This window comes from Amblyomma mixtum, chromosome 3, assembly GCF_055824585.1.
Source record: "Amblyomma mixtum isolate Tamu chromosome 3, ASM5582458v1, whole genome shotgun sequence".
In the NCBI taxonomy this organism is placed as follows: Eukaryota; Metazoa; Arthropoda; class Arachnida; order Ixodida; family Ixodidae; genus Amblyomma; species Amblyomma mixtum.
The window spans coordinates 420,083,399-420,102,864 of NC_143014.1; the positions used below are offsets into that span (position 1 = coordinate 420,083,399).

Below are 19,466 nucleotides of genomic sequence, written 5' to 3' on the forward strand. Positions count from 1 at the left end.
TGAGAAAAGCCAATAGCCACAGAAACCAAGGGGCACAGGGATTTTTAATTAATTTATTTATGTTGTGCAGTTGCTCGATTTAGAATATTACTGAATATATCATCGCTTAAAGCTAATTGATTAGAAAAGCAGAAGAAAAAACAACCACATGCCGCAGGTGGGATCCGCACCCACGACCTCCGAATTACGCGTCCGGTGCTCTACCGCTGAGCTACGGCGAAGCCTGTCAAATCTTCTGCTTTCGGGGGTATTTATGTTTACAAATAACCTAACCTTGAGAGTGTCCATCAGCGCCACCGACGTTCTTTTTTAAGCGGCGGACATAGCACGACCTGAGTTATCGCTGATGTGACGTAGAACGTAATCGAACGGCGAGGGTGGAAGCTGTGTGAGAACCCTCTTATGCTTCCTATGGCATCAAGGCTGCCAGAACCGAGGCCCTCGCTAAGCAATTAAGCAAACAAGGTAAGGGGAATGAGGGGCTCGTTATAAATATGAGAGAAGCCAACAGCCACAGAAAGCAAGGGGCACAGAGGATTTTTAATGAATTTGTTTATTTTGTGCTGTTGCTCAATTTAGAATATTACTGAATATGTTATCGCTTAAAGCTAATTGACCAGAAAAGCAGAAAAAAAAATAACCACATGCCGCCGGTGGGATCTGAACCTAATCCGAGTCTAATTGGTTACTCTCATTTCTAGAGGCTGCTTTGGACAGCACGCATCAAATACTGCATCGCCAACAGCTCAGGAACTCTGCGTGGAACTGAAAAATTGTGCATGCGAATTCAAATCATACTGACGTCGTTAACGCGAAGCATATCCTTGTATAGTGGACACTCAGCAGCAGCCTCGGCAATTTAAGGTGTCATTGAGGACGCTCTTATTCTCTTCAAGCAACCCAAGATATAAATCGAAAATACCCGCAAGGCGTGCTGCTCGCCTATCTAAGCAAGATGCTAACGTATACTAACATATTGTCAAAGCACTTTGTTCATATACGCGATCTGGGAAGAATCCATATGCTTTGCCGTATGAATAGCGTGAAGGGGAGTAGTATCGACAACGTAGAGGTGCAACTGGCTGCACGCGGAGCAGGAAAGGATGGGCTGAGATCCAAGCGATATACGAGCGCTTCAAATGTGGTGCACCCTTTCAGACCTTTCCGCGCATCAGCTGGAAAGGATATGTGGCGCATCATACTTTCGCCATCCCCGCGCACGCAACTGCGAAAAAGAGAAAGGAAACGTGCGAAAAAAAGAAGAAAATAGACCTGCACTGAGCATCACAACGAGAGCTAGCGAGATGCCTGCCTTATAGCTTTGCAGCACGAGATGGGACCCACCGTGTTGTGAAAATGTGAATTCTGGAGAATTTTTCTGTTGCTTAGAGAAAACAGAGCATCAAATAACACAAAACATAGTCACTGCTTGGTATGAATACGCTAGAAAAAATGTACGGGCTATCAATTGGATTGATGCCAAGATGATGCGATAGCATGCTTCTGTCACTAACCAGTCTATTCCAGCTCTGATTCTCCTCCAATCCTCTGTTCTTTGTCTTTAACTTCCGAATCTAGTGCAAGTCTGATACTATTCCAAATCCGTCTAATTTATTCTGATCCATCAAACCACTACCGGCACATAGGCGCAGTGGTTATGCGATATGTCATTGCTCTGGCAAGTGGCTGTTCCAAACAGAGCCATCCGCGGGTCTTTTGAGACCCAGGTTTCTCTTGCTGAGCGATGCCAGAAGAAATGGCTGGGGCAAGCGTAAAGAGCTCATGACATGACCTACCATCAAAATGGCGGTTTTTTGTGCAGGTACTAGACACGACGATGTTTTGCGTACCTAAAAAAAAAAAGTCGGGCAATAGGCGCGCGTTTGAGGTAGAAAATGCATTTAGAAGTTATCGGCTCTAAGCCCATTCCCTTGGCACCAACGGCCATACTGAAGCAGCCTGAGTGACGTCATAGACCGACAGCGCCGTCTTCTGCTCAAAAACTGCCTTCCGCAGGCTCGGTGCAGTGGCCTTCCGTAGCTAATTGCGGTGGAGCCCCCGAAATCACGCAGAAGTTAGACAGAAACTGGATGAACACGCACCTTTGCTACCTTTGTCCCTCTCTCGATACAACCCCATTCACCCCTCTGCACCCCTAGCTCGAACAACGAACAACCCACTCCACATCGCTGACTACGCGCCGTGAGCTGTTCAATTGTTGAGCCCTCAGCCCTGGGGAAGCACGTGAGCGTCATGAAATGCAAGCGAACTATTGTTGATAATCCTACCACACGCCTCAGGGTAACTTTTAAAAATTTCATTACTAATTATTCGCTGCACCAAAGAAGTTCATTTTTGGCGCAGTTGCTCTGAGATACATACCAAACAAAATGCAATGAACAGCTTGAGCCTAAAAATTAGTGTCACCGGTCCTCTAGTTTCAGCACAGATAGTTCTTCAAGAAACTGCATATTTTGTACGCAGGCCTGCTGTTGGCTGAGTCATTTCCTTTGACCCATTTTGATTTTTGATGTGGCATTCTTCATACGGCGCCTCCCTCCTTTCCCATACAAGTGGCAATGGGGAAGGTAGAGGGGCAGGAGCAGAGGGAGACGGTGACAGGTGGAAAGTGGAGAGAGACAAATCTCCCCTAAACACCACGCAGCAGGTGGATGCCTCATACAGATACCGCCGCACAGCACACCGCCGGACGATGTTCGGCTCCATGGCGCTACTAAGCAATCGCACTACCAAACCACTGGAGCTATGTATTCTTGAAAAATTGTCATTATTAACTCGAAGGGCTGTAAAATTAAGCCGTTTCCACAGGAGCCCAATGGTTAAAATTTAACGGTTTTGGAACAAACTTTAGCTGAGGCATGGAGACGACGCTGCTTCTAGGAGGTACTGGACATCACCTAGAACATAAATTATGAGGAAAGCCCAATTTTTTATGTGTACGAATAATTCTACCGAATGCACGAATTTTCCCTTGAAGCTGCATGGGCTGCAAAACTTTGCGGCGCTAGGTAGCAGTTGTCTGAAATTCCTGATAACTAGTGCTGATTATCTGGGAACGAGTAATTGCGTCAGGGCATACTTTTGAGCACGGCATATTTCGCTCAATGATAGAAGTGCTATTGGAGCAAAAAGTAAACCAAATAGCTTTTGAGAGATCAGGCTTGGGTGCTAAAGGCAGAACAAGAAACAGTGCAGGAGATGAGGAACAGACTCGGGTTGAGCAAGCTAACGGTGAAAAAAACAATTGTGGGAAGAAAGCCTGAGGAAGTGGGGTTGAAAGCGGCGGACATTTTGAGCAGATATGCGCTGATTCACAGAGGAGGAAAAGAAATAAACGCATGCAGTAAGTCTGCAGGAAACCAGAATGGGATGTGCAAGAAGGTTAAACGTAGGGTCCAAAAGACATGGGTACCAAAGGAGTAAGTTCAATCCGAAGTGTTTTGAATCTAAACATCTATAAAATCATGCAGGACGAGATCGCTTCATTATAAATATGAAGAAGTGTGCTATTCTCTGAAAAACGATCAAGGTGCCTTAAAACACGCAGCGACATGCACCTTAAGGTTTATTGTTTGTAGGGGTTTAACATCCCAAAGTGACTCGGGCTATGAGGGACGCTGTAGTGAAGGGCTTCAGAAATTTCGACCACCTGTTGTTCTTTAACGTGCACCTTAAGGATACGAAAACAATGTTCAAAGGACAGAAAAGAAGCTCAGTCCGATAAACTATCCCGCTCATTTTGGGATGTGCTTAAGATGCACGCATTCACTTGTTGTGTCTTCGAGGCAACGGGATTGCGCAAGAGCTACTCCGTATCCCTTCCAATAGGTTGTGCAGGATGGTGGAAAGCACTTCGTCGGGTTGCTCCCTGTCATTATTTCTGCGATTTTGTATTGAAACAATGTGAAGCAGTATCCATTAAGGTGAGCGCACGTGAGGCTAAGCTCACCAAGGCGCAGGTGAGCAGCAGCAGCAGCAGCAGGGCAGCCGCGAGCCGCGAACGCGGTTCCGCGTGCTTCGTCCGAGCGTCCTCCGTGCCCATGCACCTGCAGGCGTGAGGTGCACGTTGTCGTCGGCTGATCCGACGCTGCTTTCTAAGGATCCACCACGCCGCAGGTGGAGATCCGTGTGGCGGCGCAATGCAGGCGCGTCTCCCCGTACATCGGTGAGCCGAGCCTGGGCCGCTGGCTGCACGAGACACATTACGAGACCACGTGTATTGTAACCCTGGGGAAGAAAAAAACAATGCCCGTGTAGCTAACACCCACTTGGAAAAAGCGGAACTTCAGTTTGAGGCAAAAAATAGGGTTCAGGAAAGTACTGTTCAATGAAGTGCAATATTACAGGACGAAACACACTTGACAATAATCAGCAAATGTTGCACATTTGTCTTCCGTGTGCTAGCTGATAGAATCTTTCAGAAGAAAGTAAAAAAAAATTGCAGTGCGTCGATGAGGAGAAGTTCTTTGCAAAACCGGAACTAAGCCTGCGTGGCAATTTTTTCACCTCTATTATGCACTGCAATGCAAAAAAAATTCTGTCGTATATCAAGGCGAAAGCCTATAATTTCTCATGCTTGCGGTGTCCGTCCGTGTTGGCAGTGTCCGTCCATGCTGGCAGTGTGCGTCCATGCTCGCGGTCTCCGTCCGATCGCCGGAATCGTGCCAATTGAGGTGTTCACGGTTCCAAGAGGGCAGTTATGCGCCTTCCCTCTGGTCAGGCGTCCACCGAAATGTGTGAGACAGATACTGCGCCATTTCCGTTCCTCAAAAACCAATTTACGAATTTTACCCTTTGCTTTCCAAGCTCCCGCTCAATTCGTTTCGCAGCTTAAAGCGCGACTAAGGTGTCCCTGCTGGTTACAACGGACAACGGCGACGGCAACGGCGATGGCGCGAAACGCAGAAACGGGCGCCAAACACCTGCGCTCTGAAATAGTTTTCGGGGAAATGAAAGGCGCAGTAACTGTCTTGCACTCTGCTCTATACTGAGGCCAGTAGTCGTCGCCCATATTGTCTATTTGTTGGGCGAGATGGGCGTAATTGTCCGATATGAGGCTGCTATCGGCACCAGTGTGTGAAAATGCTCTCTCTCTCTCAAACGTGGCATTACAAATCACAAGTTGCGCCGGAAGGTTTTCCCGCCACCGGATAAGACATTGGTCAACTGTGGCCTTTCCTCCACGCAGCGTCGCAACTTCCTCCCCTCCTCAGCAACCGTCGCGCCGGTGGGTAGCGCAGCTGTGCATAGCAACCCTGACGTCACATAGTAGGGGTAGAACGAGCGCGCGCGCGTCGCCGGCGGCAGCTGCACCGCCGCTCCTTCGCCAGTCGTCTCGTTGCCGACGAGTGATTGAAACGCATGGCTCCGAAGCGGCCCAGTGATTCCGCGCCAAGCGCTTCGGCGAAGCGGCAGTGAGTTGACCGCAAGGCTTTCGCCAAGCACAGTTTACAAATTCCAAAGTGTCTTCGGTAATTTTTCCGCTTACCAGAGTAGAGTAAAATTGCTCTAAGAACCATTGCTGACGGGCTGCTCTGTTCGTGATGCTAAACTGTTATTATGTGCTTTGCACATTTTTTTGCGTTTTTTTTTCACTAAGCGCTCACAATTTGTCATTACTGTGGTTGTCAAAGTTTTTTTTCTCCCGACACGTACTTTTCTAGTGTATGCAACGTACTCCGTTCGCAATGTTGCCAACTTTCACCAAGAAATACCTCTGACAATTCCAACTTTTCTGGCTTCAAGAAATAAAAGTGGGCAAAATAGCTTCTACACTTGGTGCACTACAAAAGCTACATTTCCTACTATATAATCAGGATGTCAGCTTCGTTGCCGTCGTACAGAATGACATCTTCCCCTATAGTACTGGCCCCGGCGTGGTCGCTCAGTGGTTACGGCGCTTGGCTGCTGACCCGAAAGACGTGGGTTCGATCCCGACCGCGGCGGAAGAATTTCGATGGAGGCGAAATTCTAGAGGCCCCTGTACTGTGCGATGTCAGTGTGCGTTGAAGAACCCCAGGTGGTCGAAATTTCCGGAGCCCTTCACTACGGCGTCTCTCATAGCATGAGTAGCTTTGGTACGTTAAACCCCAATAAACCAAACCAAACTATAGTACTGGGCCACCCCTGGTCCACCTACGGTCGCACAATGCTGCTAAAGAATTGACCGGGTGTGTACGCAATGCTACGTCGCTGAGTTTTTCCAGTCATCCCTCACATGCTAGCATGTAACCACTAGTGGTTAAGCATCGGAATGGGAGCCGACGGTGCCTTGCTTCACGCTGAGGACAGAAAAAAAATTCTGAGGGCACTTAAGTCCGCTTACGTGGATAAGTGCGAAAAAATGTATTTTGAGGAAAGGAAACGTTTTTGAAGAAAGGAAAGGGGGCAGTAGCTGCCAAATCTTGACATCTCGGTGGATACTTCAACCGCGCATTAAAGCATGCAACTAAAGTTGCATACGTCATCGCTGCGAACCCCGGAATTGAGTTAGCCTCCAACTTCACATCTGTACATCTCGGTGAGCACCTCAACCGCACCCTAAGAGAAAATGCAGTTTCAAAAAACGTGCAATCGAATTGTGCGTATGTCATAGGTCGGAACCCCTGTCGCAAGTTAGCCTACAAATGGACTAAAACATGTACGCTATATATGCAAAGAGAAATGCCATGACGCCACCCAGAATGATGAAAGACTGACCGTTGCTCAAAATTTTCATGAATATATTCACGAATACTCCCTCCCCATTGAGCTCATCCTGTGGTGACATCACTGGGATTTCTTCGGCACCTGCGATATCTGATGCACAAACCAGCGTCGTCGCTTCGGTGGAGGCATTTTTGGTTGGTTGGAATTTTTCGGCGCACGCATCACTCAGCGCACGCATCACTCGTTCTCTCTCCTGTCTGATGATTTTTATTCTTATTTTTATTCTCCGTGATTTTGGTTCTTAGCGCAGAAAGCACCTCTCCTGAACCCAGCATATGCTTGCATGTGGTTGGCGAGAGATCGCTTGCATACACTTAGAATGGCGAAATGCCTAACATATTTCATGCATGTTGAACAGCTAAGCGGCAGCTTCATATCCAAGTCCTAAACGCGGTAAGGCATCTCTACAGAGCGTGGCTTCTTAATTAGTTTTGAATAGCGTATACGCGAGAGCTCCATTTGCAAAATAAGCCTATATTCTAAGCGCGTTTGCGTATGCTACATACGACTCAAGTGAACCCTTTTACTAATAATTAGCCGAGCCGGAGAAAAGCGGCCACAAGCCAAGCTTCAGTTCAAAGCGTCAGCGATGGCTTGATTCGCTTCTGGTGTGCACCAAGCCATAGGCATTCAAAGGTTGCCTGTGCAACGAAAATTCTTTGAACAAATCAGGGTAGGTGATGCCGCGCATTGAAGAGAACGTTGCGTTCGGTCGGGTATGTTTCGGCCGACGCCTTGAAGTCGGGAGGCACGCTCTAAGGAAAGGAAGGCTAGAACCATGGTACAAAACAATCAAAACAAATCTCATTATTTGTCGACAATCATGACTGTCGGCAAACCTCACCAGCGAAGCTTTCGACGTCAGATCGCCGTGCTGGTAGCTGGAAGGACGCCTCACAGCACTGACAAGTGGGGTGCACTTCCCGTGCATACGGACTCGGTGGCCGTCAATCTGGAGGGCTGTGCAGGCGGCCGTCATCAGCTCCTTGTCCTCTGAGTTTGCTGTCGTAGCGCCGGACCACGGTGACGGAGCGATGGGCGAGCTCGGCGACCGGCGTCCTTCCAGGTGAACGATTCGCACAGGCTGCAGCATGGCCGCTGTTGCCATGGGAGCACCCAACTTCCTGTAAAAACGTGCCAAGCCAGGCACGTTGCAGTCGGTAGCCACAGCAGTCCCTCTGTCGCAGCGGGCAGAGGGCCAGTGAGGATGGCTATGAGAGAAACGCAGGGTATGGCCGCAGATCCCAAAAGAACGGCGCTGCAGCGTGCGCGTGCCGGGACGAAAATCCTCGCGGCTATTCTTTATTTTTTCTCCTCTTCTTTCCTCGTGCAGAAGGAACAATGCTGGCTGGACTTCGGAAGGCCAAGTACACGTGAGCAGCTCTATAAACACAACGCCTCAGGCACAAAATATTGAGCGGAGAAAATATTCAACCTGCAGAGTGTACAAGTAAAAAAATGTTTTGATATTTAAATGTGTTCGCGCTCATTTCATTTTTTTGTGCACGAAACGCGAACACTTCAAAAACGTACTCCGACGACAAAATGACTGGAAAAATCCCTCAAACCTTTCACAAGCGGAAAGAAAGGAAAGCTTAATGAGCTCCTGTTTCCTTTGACTGAGCTGACTTTCCCGCCTGATTATGAACAACACATGGCAGCTCAGCTCGACAAAGTAAGCCTACATCATGTCTCATCCCTTGCGCTCTGCTTTTCTATTTCGAAATTAAAGCTTTACCTACAAACATGAAGGCCAACGCTCCCTTTGAGTGGCTACTTGGTGTATAACCTTCAGTCTTTCTCCTTTCTCCATTTGCTCCTTTCGTGTGGTGATTCGCCGCTCTATGCTTGTTCTGAATTACGCTTAACCACACGGCGTAATTTTGACCACTCAGGTTGCTTTGATGGTTTTGGGGCTCTCATCTCGACAAAGTGACAGGAAAATGCCTCGCGCCGACCAGATTTCTTTTCTTGAATTAAAACAACTACGGTGCCTATGTTTTACCTTTTTCTTGTGTCAAATCTTAATGCCCCCTGATCAATCCTTGTCTTGTTCTTGTTACGTCCTCGAAGCCGTGTGTTCCTTTTTAATTACTGGTCTATCGCAAAAATTTAATTTTAATTTTGAAGCTGATTACGCCACTCCCTACTCCACCCTATACGCGGTAAATTCTTCAAGCCGGGAAAAGCAACTTTCACTCCTCTGACAAGCAAAAAGTCACTCGAGTATTCTTCTTGTGTCTCGTAGTGCAGCCTTTGGGCGTAATCACATTTATTAGCGACTGATTACCGAACTCCGTTCCACAAAAACGCATCAAACGAAACCGGTGACACAATAAACAGAAGAGAAAGAAGTCGCTCTTTTCCGCTTTTATGCTGTAGAAGTCCACAAGATCTTGAAAATAACGGGGCAGATGGAGATGTCGTGCAAACGAGGCGACCACTTAGCGCTTGACTGTGAATGGCCATGCAATTACGCATGGGTGCTGCAGGCAAATCTGCACGGCGCTGTGCGCTGCCAAGGAACTGTGATCTGGATGCTGCCACCGGACACACAGCAAGTGCAGCAAGAAAAATCTTGGAAGAACTTGATGAAGAACCAAATGCTGAAGAACACCTCCAGCAGCATCCAGAGGAAGAAACTATTTGTCTCAACGCATAGATTCCCGTTTAGAGCGCCACAAAAAAGTCGCAAAAATTCTATGAATTGCATGTACTTTTTTTTTGCACACAGCAACACCGACATGACATACATAAGCTTGGAAACCAAGAAGGTATTGCAAACATATGCTCGTGCGAATAGAGACACCTCCCTGTCCAACAAAACCTGGGTTTGTCGGCTAACTAACGATATCTGAGAATCTCAGTAAGACCCAGTATTACGATACTGATGCAAATTAATACCGAAATACTCTAAAGCTTTGGAATCCAATCTGATGCCCTCAAAAAAATCTTGATTTTGTTCCCCAGTGCCTACCCAGAACCCTTCATTTATTAAAATTAACAGACGCACCTGATGAAAAAAAATTGTTCAGTTACACGCAACGCCTCCAGCACTCGCGTTTTATTAGAAAAGAATAGGGCAGTGTCATCAGCTCTAGCAAAAATCGTAATTTCACATTGCGATAGTGACAAGCCACAGGTTGCTGTGTTCTTGATGATACCGCAAGCCTAACTCTGCCGCTCTATAATGACAGTGACCACCAAGTATGTTAAGCGCAGAGTAAACGCTGCAATTCGCACCATCCTTGAACGCCAATCGCAGTACAACCACACAAATTGTAACGGGTCACAAAAAACGTTCGAGATCACTGCGGTATCCGCACTCGAGTAATGCGAAAGCATTGACGTTTCCGCGGCACTAGTCGCCCCTCTTTGCCTTTCTTTGACACCAATAATTCGCAACCATCACACATTAATTCGCGTATATCTCACCCATAACTAACTTTATATGGTACTTTTCACCCTTTTTTCACCCTACTTCAACCTTATTTCACCTTAATTCCCCTAATTCACCTTAATAGATCTTACTTCACCAGTAAGGCGTTGCTTGTTTCATTTGTATTTTTAATTTCTGTAATTAATTCATTAAACCATAATTTCCGCTCTCTACCCATTTCGGGCTTTCAAATTGGCGCTAGGGTTTCGCTACGCTCACACATCCGATCACGCGCTCTCACACTTCCGGCGTTTTCAAATTTGGCGCTACAAGCTGCCCTAACTCCGTCCACTTTTTGGACACCTTGGGCTGTAATTGATGAACCATTCATCTGATTTCAAAAATTCTTCTTTTTCGTAGCATGCTTGTATCATCCTCTTTAGAATAAAGCCTCTCGTATAAATTTATCTCTACAGAGTCTCCACAGCTACTGCCGACACGTTTTGATGACACGCTGTGGAAACACGAGCCCGCGAACATAGTCCAGTAACGCTTTCGCATTAAAAATTGACGTTCAAACGCCCGACTGGTTCGCATGTCTCTTGTGTCTGGGTGAAGTGGACGGAACTGATTCGCGGTGCTCGATGAGTAGTACGCGGTTCTTGAAAATGCATAATTTGGTTGCGAACGGAACACTGGGAATAAAACGAGTTATCACTCTAGTGATAGCGGAGCGCCTCTGTAGGCGCTCTTTTAAGAGATCGTACTTCAGGATCGTCTTGTCGGTGACCGCTTCCCATCTGCTTCATAGACAGCTATCCCAGAGTATTTTTGCCGTGGACGCACGCGCTCATGGGCACGTTCACGCCTCCGTCATTGCCGGCATCGAAGCTCATCCGAGTAGAGTTTGGGGCGAACCATCGACGGTCAATCAACCCAGCTTGCAGGCGCCGCTGTTACCGAGCCAACTGAAAGTGAGTCCCATATTTGCCTCTGTCGCCCACCTTCCCTTATATCATCGTCGTCTGTGTGCGTGTCCAGTAATTTGGCGGTGACGTAATAACGAACTCGAAAAGCGGAGAACTCCGACGCGGTCGGCATGCAAGTATGCAGCGCATGCAAGTATGCAGCGCATGCAAGTATGCATATATCTACGTGCTTCCGCTAACTAAATGTAGATTCTCAACATGTTTGTAACGTCACTTGAGTCCCGAGCTGCAAACAATTATACTCGTTTTGACATTAGGTGTAAAAAACGAAATTTGAATTTAAGCTTGGTTCTAAGCGCCTAAAAACATCAGCCACTTCGTCAGCTCGATCCTTACCAAGCTTGCCTCCTGAGGTGAGTATTTTAAGACGAAAGCCTTTAATGCCTCATCTTTGTAAGCAGCAGTTTTTGACAGAAATGTCACGCTTTTCAATTGGTCAAAACGGTCGTGACGTCACAGTGCGCGAATTTCAAACGGGGCCAATTCTACTTTGGCTACTAACCATGCAACCAATTACAGGGACCGTATAGTGATGCTTCAAATGAGTGGGTCTGAGTTTAGATAATTCCTTACTTAACCAATTAGCCTAATTAACCTTTCTAGTCAGACCAGATAAATAAATAAAACAGAGAAGGAAATTGGCCGAGCTCGGGAATCGAACCCCGGTCTCCGGAGTGCGAGACGAGCACGCTACCACTCCGCCGTGCCAGCTCTTTTTTTTTCCTTATTGCATGGAAGAACTTCAGCAAAAAGGGGAAAAACTTCAATCAAACTGGTTCGCGTCTCAAGTTACCGGGCTGCTTAATACGAGCCTGTCATAGCCCTAACTCAACACTGCATCCCCATTAAAACATCAAACTTCAGGGAGGCACACACATGCATCTAGGCATGGCAGCCAGCTTGGAGGTTCTTCGCGTGCAGCATATACACTCCTCACCAATGCACACTGTTCACGAAACACAGATTTGGACGATCTTGGTGGCTCGGCATGTCTGTCCATCATACGGCTTTTCCAAACACTGAATAGTCCCATCAACACAAACAAATCATAAGGCACAACAGAGTTTTTGCCAACAGGCAGAAATCTAATAGTGTATGGTGTAATTTCAATGTCCTTCTTAAGAGTTCGTTGTAGTATGTCCGAAAAGAACATGGCATCACGGCACAGGATGAAGCAATGATCAATTGTCTCAGGCACGTTACACAGATGGCAATTCACATTCCAGGGTACAAACATCTCCTTGTCATTAAGAAATGTCTTGACAGGCAGCGTCGCAGTGTGTAGTTTGAAAAAGAACGTTTTAGCGGCTGCCTGAATGCACATCAGCCTAACATGCTTTAGAACACTGATGTCCAAAGACCCCAGATAAGGCTGCCGATACAATGGTGTAGGGAACAAAGACTCAGTGAGAGCCTGGGTCATCTGTTTTCTCGAGAGGCTATAGAGGTAATCTAAAGAGAAGTGCACAGTGAGTAAATTGGAAGTGTAGGACTATAAGGACTATAAGGGAATTCCTTAAGGAATTCCCTTATAGTCCCCTCACGAGCCTGCACAGTCGGTGCGAATAAATAAGGCGAATGAAAACTAAGCCGCCTAATCAGCACAGCTACCAGAAACGGGTGGTTTGCCGATTTGAAAAAGAAAAAACGAGAAACAAGTTGATGCACGAACAGGTGAACAAGGCCCACTCCACCACCCTCTAAGGGAAGGAACAAGTTGTCACGCCTCATGGGCTCCCATTGAGAGCGGCACACGAATGTTGCAAATACGCTGTGTATTGCTTGCACCTTCCTCCTCGCACAATGCAGGACTTGAAGGACATACGCGAGCTTTGCAAACAAAAATATGTTACAGACCTGTGCCCTCGCAAACACTGAGAGTTCCCTACCCATCCAAGCCTGTGTTTGCCGCCGTAGAGTTACAATTTGTGAATCCCAGTAGGCTGTAATGTTGCGAACTTGGTGCAGCGGAACGCCCAGGTGCTCAAGAGGGCTACAGTCCCAGCATATGCCACCGAACTGGCTTGGCCTAGTTCCCCAATGACCCAACCAAAAGCGCTGGCAGCGTTGCAAGAGGCTGTCGCGTTCCGCTCTTTGAAGCGCGTTGGTTGGTTGCGACTGAGAGGAGGACGAAAAGGAAAGTGCACGAGGCCTGCCTGCCAACTGGCTCAAGCCAAGCCACCACCTCTGCCACGTGCACAAAGAAGAGAGTTGAAAGATAAGAAGAAAGAGAAAAACAGAGAGAGTAAAGACGCGCGTCGCAACAACCGCATCCGCCGAAGCGGACGCTGGCTGAAAAAACAGATAAGCGGCCGTAGCCCGAAGGCTGCAACTCCCTCTTAGAGGCGAAGCTTAACGTCTTAACCACACATCAGTGACAGAAGCAGCAACACCACGCTTAAGGCTTTCGCCTCACCGCACTTTAGGTCAACGAAGTGCCCCCCTTACTTTTTTTTCTGTTGTTTTCGCTTATGAATGCATACACGTCAGTACTAACGTGAACAAATTAAACAATTGAAGGGCAATGTTGTATAAATATTTTGCTGTATCACTCCGACACTTAGTACCAGATTTGTGGTACGATGGGATTGTCGTAACTGGGATGCGAGCGGCCCGTCGACTAATAAGTCGGACAAAACAGCACAGCGCCAGCACCGTGCTAGTTTACACTGGACTGCTGCGTGCGTTGACCAGAGACATTCATATCGGTGGTGTTTTAGAGGCACAGAATAATCGGCCGCCTTGAATTGCATTCTTTGTCCATAGGATCGCCGCTGGGCCTAAGCTCCTTTCAACTGGGTACTAAAGACGTATTTCATTTCATGTTTTCTGTTACAGCTGGTTTGTGATCGCAAGAAGAAAGTGGTTTCGACTCAATTTTAAGTACCTACCACACGGCGCTACAACCCATGCCTGGCCCCAAGAGCAAACGTCATTTCAATTCACTGGCGGCTGCTTAATTCTCGATTTTACCATGCTGGTGTTTTTCAGCGGCCAGCAAACGTACACATATATCGCACACATAGACGGTGCTACTCGCAAAGAGCAGGCGCAGGCAAACGGCGCTTCCTGCCTATGTAAAATAAGAGACCTTGTAAACTAATAAAGGCGGTTATGAATAAAATCTTAAATACTTTAAGGCATCCACATCTATGATACATGAGTACACCATGTCTTTGCTTACCGGAGTGTGGAAAAGCTCCAGTGCGCTGCAGCTTTGGTGCACCTTTACGAACCTCGGGCAGTGAACATGACTTTTACGCTTCAGACGCGAAACTTATCATTTAATTTCGCATTTGAAAAACAAAAAAAAACTCCTTTCAAATGATATTGTCTTCATTTTACTCCTTCCAAGAGGCGTAATTATCACACAGATGCAGATCGTTGTATCAATCATTATTTACGCACATTCATTCGAACACACCTTTAATATTCTCCCAGGTGTCCAATATACTGTAGTTTATCAGAATTACTTTTATTTTGTAAAATCTGCACCGCCGCGGTACCTGAGTGGTTACGGCGCTCGGCTGCTGATCCGAAAGACGGGTTCGGTCCCGGCCGCGGCGGACGAATTTATATGGAGGCGAAATGGTACAGGCCCGTGTACTGTGAGATGACAACGCACGTTAAAAAACCGGAAGTGGTCGAAATTTCCGAAGCCCTTCACAACGGCGCCTCTCAAAGGTCATGTAGCTTTGGGACGTTAAAACCCGATAATCCAATTTCTAAAATTTTGAAGCTATGCTGCGCAGGGTGACCTCAGCAAACTGTTGAATAAACCCATTTTTCTATTTTGACAGAATACATGCTGTTGGTATCCCCGAAGCGAAGGATACCGTGCCCGAAATATGCCAGGAGAAGTTGAAACAAAAATTTAAGGGCGGAGAAAATGTTCCTTAGGACAAAGAAAGTTGCAATTAGTGAGTGTCCAGCACCGTTTGGATCGACTAAAACCAAGATATATTTCGCCAGTATAATGGGCGCTTCCATGGGTAACATATGTTGCACAATAAATGTGCCTAATGCACTCGTAATTATTTTAGTCCGCTTTCAGTGAAAGTAGTAAGAACGGTGGGTTAATGTACAATGATTATCTGAATAATTCTACATGCGGAAAACTGATGTTCAGTTCGGTTGAGAACCTTCCATGTCAGGACGGTTGTCGGTACTTTCCTCGACCGACAGGTCCCATAGTGGGTGCGCATCTACAAGCTTACACCCCAAATTCTGCCACTCTTTTAGAAACAAGAGGATTCATGCCAGATTAGTCAAATGGTAGAGGTATATTTTCCAAATTCCACTCTAGACACGGCGATGTCTGGCGATGGTTATCGGTTATTTCGAGAGTAAAGACCACACATACGGAACAGAGCAAGGAAGAGCCAGATCTGCACGCCGATTGCTCGTGTCCGAATTGCTTCTTGCGGCCACCTTCCGACACGAGACCAAAATATGCAACTAAGAAGAATGAAAAAAAAAAAAACTAGTGGGACACAGTGATCTCATGAAGACAGCCTGCGGAAGCGAAGGTCTCTTCAAGCTTGGTTTGTTTCTCTTTTTCTGACCAGGGCTGCAAACGTTGGCGAAGCATGATGGCCGGCACTCTGTCTTGGCGAACAGAGTGCGCCACGTGCCGTCACAGGGAGCCTGGGAATCTGGGAATCGAACCCAGCTATTTAGGATTTCGTGGCGAGCACGCGTAGAATAGCCTACAGGAGTGATTAAAAATGCCGCCACCGTCTGGAAGACGCTGAAGTAACGAGCGTTCGCTGTTCTGTAGCGCCATCTATCGCCCATGTGATGTATTGCGACGTGATTAGGCTACTTTTCTATTCCTTACAGCGAGTGGACGCCTACCGCCTTGAATTCGGATATTTTTGACCAATTTGGTCCGAAAAAGTTTTTCGACTCTTTAGAGGGCTATTTTTCCGAGTGCTGACGGCATGGCCGCCGTGTTAAGCCTAACCATAAGTAAATATTAACTTAATTAGACAATATTAGGTGTCTAACATGTCCTACTCATATAGACGATTCAAAAACTCTGATTTGTTTTATGATCCCTCAACAATTACTGAGTTCAAAGCTGGTAAACATAGACATGTGACTGGTCGGTTATGCAGCCACAAAATCAGTGACGTCACCAATCACAAATTCAATATACTAATGACGTCATGGATCAATCACCAAATGGGTTGCTATATTGATTTACTATGGGGGCCACCCTCTTGATGGTAGCAGATCTCAAGAAATCAAGAAACGGGATGAATACGAGCTAACGCTCTTAAAAATGAACTTATTGAATGCGTTGTGGTCTTTGACTTCGTAATGTGTCTTTGTGCACTGATGTGTGCACGAGTAATCATGTGAACTTTTAAACGGCACATGATAACAATAGTATTTTACTCCATCAAGTTTTTAAACTAGCTTTCACGTTGTAGAAATTAAAATAAATGCGAAAAGCTTGCGCTCAGCTACGGCAGTTGGTATTCTTACCATGTTATGTTTACGTTTAAATTTTAGGAGTTTACGTTCCTACATGACTCAGGCTATGACGGAGGGACGCTGTAGTGGAGGGCTTCGGTAATTTCTGTGACCCGGGGTACTTTATCCTGGACTATACCCGAACAGAGGTTGTGGGTTTGAATTGGCAGTATCGGCAGAAAACTTTTGAAGACGCCAACTGATCCGAGCGCAGAGCCCAGTGCTAACACAATGGTCTCGTCCCTGTAGGCGGCAGCCTGGGTGCAACCCTTTGCGACCTATTCGGTCTTCAGACGGGCAAGCAGCGGCGACCGGACCTGCGTGCGTCATTTTTGTGCGGATGTCAACAACTGCGATGTCATCGAACCCGTGCCGCCCAAACGCATGTCAAGTACGCGTCTGTGCGTTGTTGTGGTCAACGATTCCGAAGCCAACGGAGATGCATATCTCTATTACGGCCTCTATTCCTGTTTTTTTCTTTTTCACTTCAAACTTCCTCCCTTCTCTTAGAGCGTGGTTGATAGGTCCATCTATATGTGAGAAAGTTACTGCGCCTTTCCTTTCCTATAAAGTTACAATCCCAACAGATACACAACGGCCAAATCAGGAAGGAGCGTCACTGCATCCCGTTCCTGATCTCTTCGGGCGCCGAATGATCTGTTTAAGAGGCCTCCTAGAGACTCCGAACGATTTGACCAACGGGCAAGGCGTCGCGCCGAGCGGGCGATGGCGTTTAGTGGACTCCCTGGCAGCGCTGCAACACGCTGCCGCGTTCCACGCTTAATGGCGAAGCTGAAACGTGCTCCAATTTTTTTTTCTATTTGCCTCAGAAGGCAGAAGACGCCTGTTGTCGCAGCATTTTGCGGCGAAGCTGCTCCTGGCCCGTTTGGAGATTTAGCGGCGACGACGATGGCGCAGGGTGTGGCGCAACCAGATCTCGTGACCAGACAGAAAGGCAAAGGGAAGGAAAGTTAGGACCATGCTAAAAAAAAACCAACAAATCTCGATATTTGTCGACGTTCGTGACTGCCGGCAAAACTCACCAGAGAACCTTTCGATGTCAGATCGCCGTGGTGGTAGCTGGAAGGACGCCTCGCAGCACTTCCAAGTGGGGTGCACTTCCCGTGCATGCGGCCTTGGTGGCCGTCAACCTGGAAGGCTGTGCAGGCGGCCGTCATGAGCTCCTTGTTCTCCGAGTTTGCTGTCCTAGCGCCTGACCACGATGACGGAGCGATGGGCGAGCTCGACGACCGGCGTCCTTCCAGGTGAACGATACTCCCCGGCTGCAGCATGGCCTCTCTTGCCGTGGCTGCACCCCACTTCCTGTAAAAACGCGCGAAGCCACGCACGTTGCAGTCGGTAGCCATGGCAGTGCTTATGTCGTAGCGGGAGAGGGCCAGTCAGGATGGCTATGCGAGAAACGCAGGGTATGGCCGCTCATCGAAAAAGAAGGGATCTGCGCCGTGCGCGTGCCGCAACGAAAGCCACGGGGCTATTCTTCGTTTTTTTCTCCCCTTTCTTCCTCGTGCGGAAGGAACGATTCTGTCGGGACTTGGGAAGGCCCTGTGCACTCCAGCAGCTGTATAAACGCACTGCCCCAGGCAGCAAAAATTTTGTGTGGAGAAGGTGTTCAGCCTGAAGAGACTTCAAGTACCAAAAATATTTGTTTTTTAAATGTTTGAGCCCTCGTTTTGTTGTCTGGGCACGAAACGTGAACACTTCAAGCATGTACAGCCAGCCAAATCCTTAGCCGACGTGCGCGACGGCCGCGTTTTCCGTGCTCCTGCAGCTTGTGACGGCGTAAACTTGTTAAAATCTCAAATTTAAGCAGAGGCTCACTAAACCTGTGCTTAAAAATGAGCTTTCCCTAAGTTTGCTTCGTCACAAAGCGCACGAGCGTGGAAAAAGCGGCCGTCGCGCACGCCAGCTAAGGATTTGGCTGTATGTACCACAAAATGACTGGATAAATGCCTCGAACCTGCAACAAGTGATTAGAAAGGCAAGCTTAATGAGCTCCTGTTTCCCTTTGGCACCTATTACCCCTTTCTTTCTGAATGTTATTTAAGCAGGTGCTTCTCCTAACCTTTATCGATGCAATCCTGGCTCCACGAAAAGGAAACAGGCACAGGCCGTGGAGTCTATCCCTGTTTATTGTGAGCCGTAATTTCAAAATTATTCGCCGCATACTATTGAAACCGTAATAAATGGTGTGCCAAACTGCAATCTGATCGCATCGTTAGTTCTCCTTCTGCCTAATAGCTGACATAACTGTATAGCCTCCCAGCACACAAGGTACGATTACGCTGTACCTGTGGGTCAACGAGAGTTAAAAGGAAATGCGGCACTACAGGGTCTGTTCTGAAAGTCGTAGGACTGGTTTTTTCCTGGGCGAACGGGCGGACGAGAGTTGGTCTGCGCGTGCAGGATCGTTGAAGGGGGATATTGGGAATGCTGGGGAAAATCGGCAGTCGGCTCTCGGCCGTTGTAGAGAGGAGGTCGCTTGTACTGCGAACCCCTGTCGAAACGTCTCGTCACGCAGAATCGTCGAGCGTTTACTGGATCAGCGATACGCGATCAAATTTTGAGTAAATCTTGGTAAAACGGGCAAAGAGACTCACAACATGATTAATGAGGCCTATGGTGACGCTTCCATGGGTAGATCAGGTGTTTTTTGAGTGGCACACGCTTTTCCGAGAAGGTAAGGAAAGGGTGGAGGAAGACGACCGCTCCAGACGCCCTTCGACCAGTAAGATCAACGAAAATGTGTAGCGAGTGAGACATTTACTTTACAGTGATCGTAGAATGGGTATCAGAATGATTGCTGATGGCTTGAGGATTCCTCAAACCCAAGTTTTTGAGATCGTGACAGAAAACTTATCCATGAGGAA

The 19,466-nt window shown here is 47.4% G+C and overlaps 1 pseudogene; it reads right to left on the reverse strand.

The window, feature by feature from the left end:
• Window positions 1-1,667: 1,667 nt before the first annotated feature.
• On the reverse strand, window positions 1,668-17,945 carry LOC149357874 (uncharacterized; annotated as a pseudogene).
• Window positions 17,946-19,466: the final 1,521 nt, after the last annotated feature.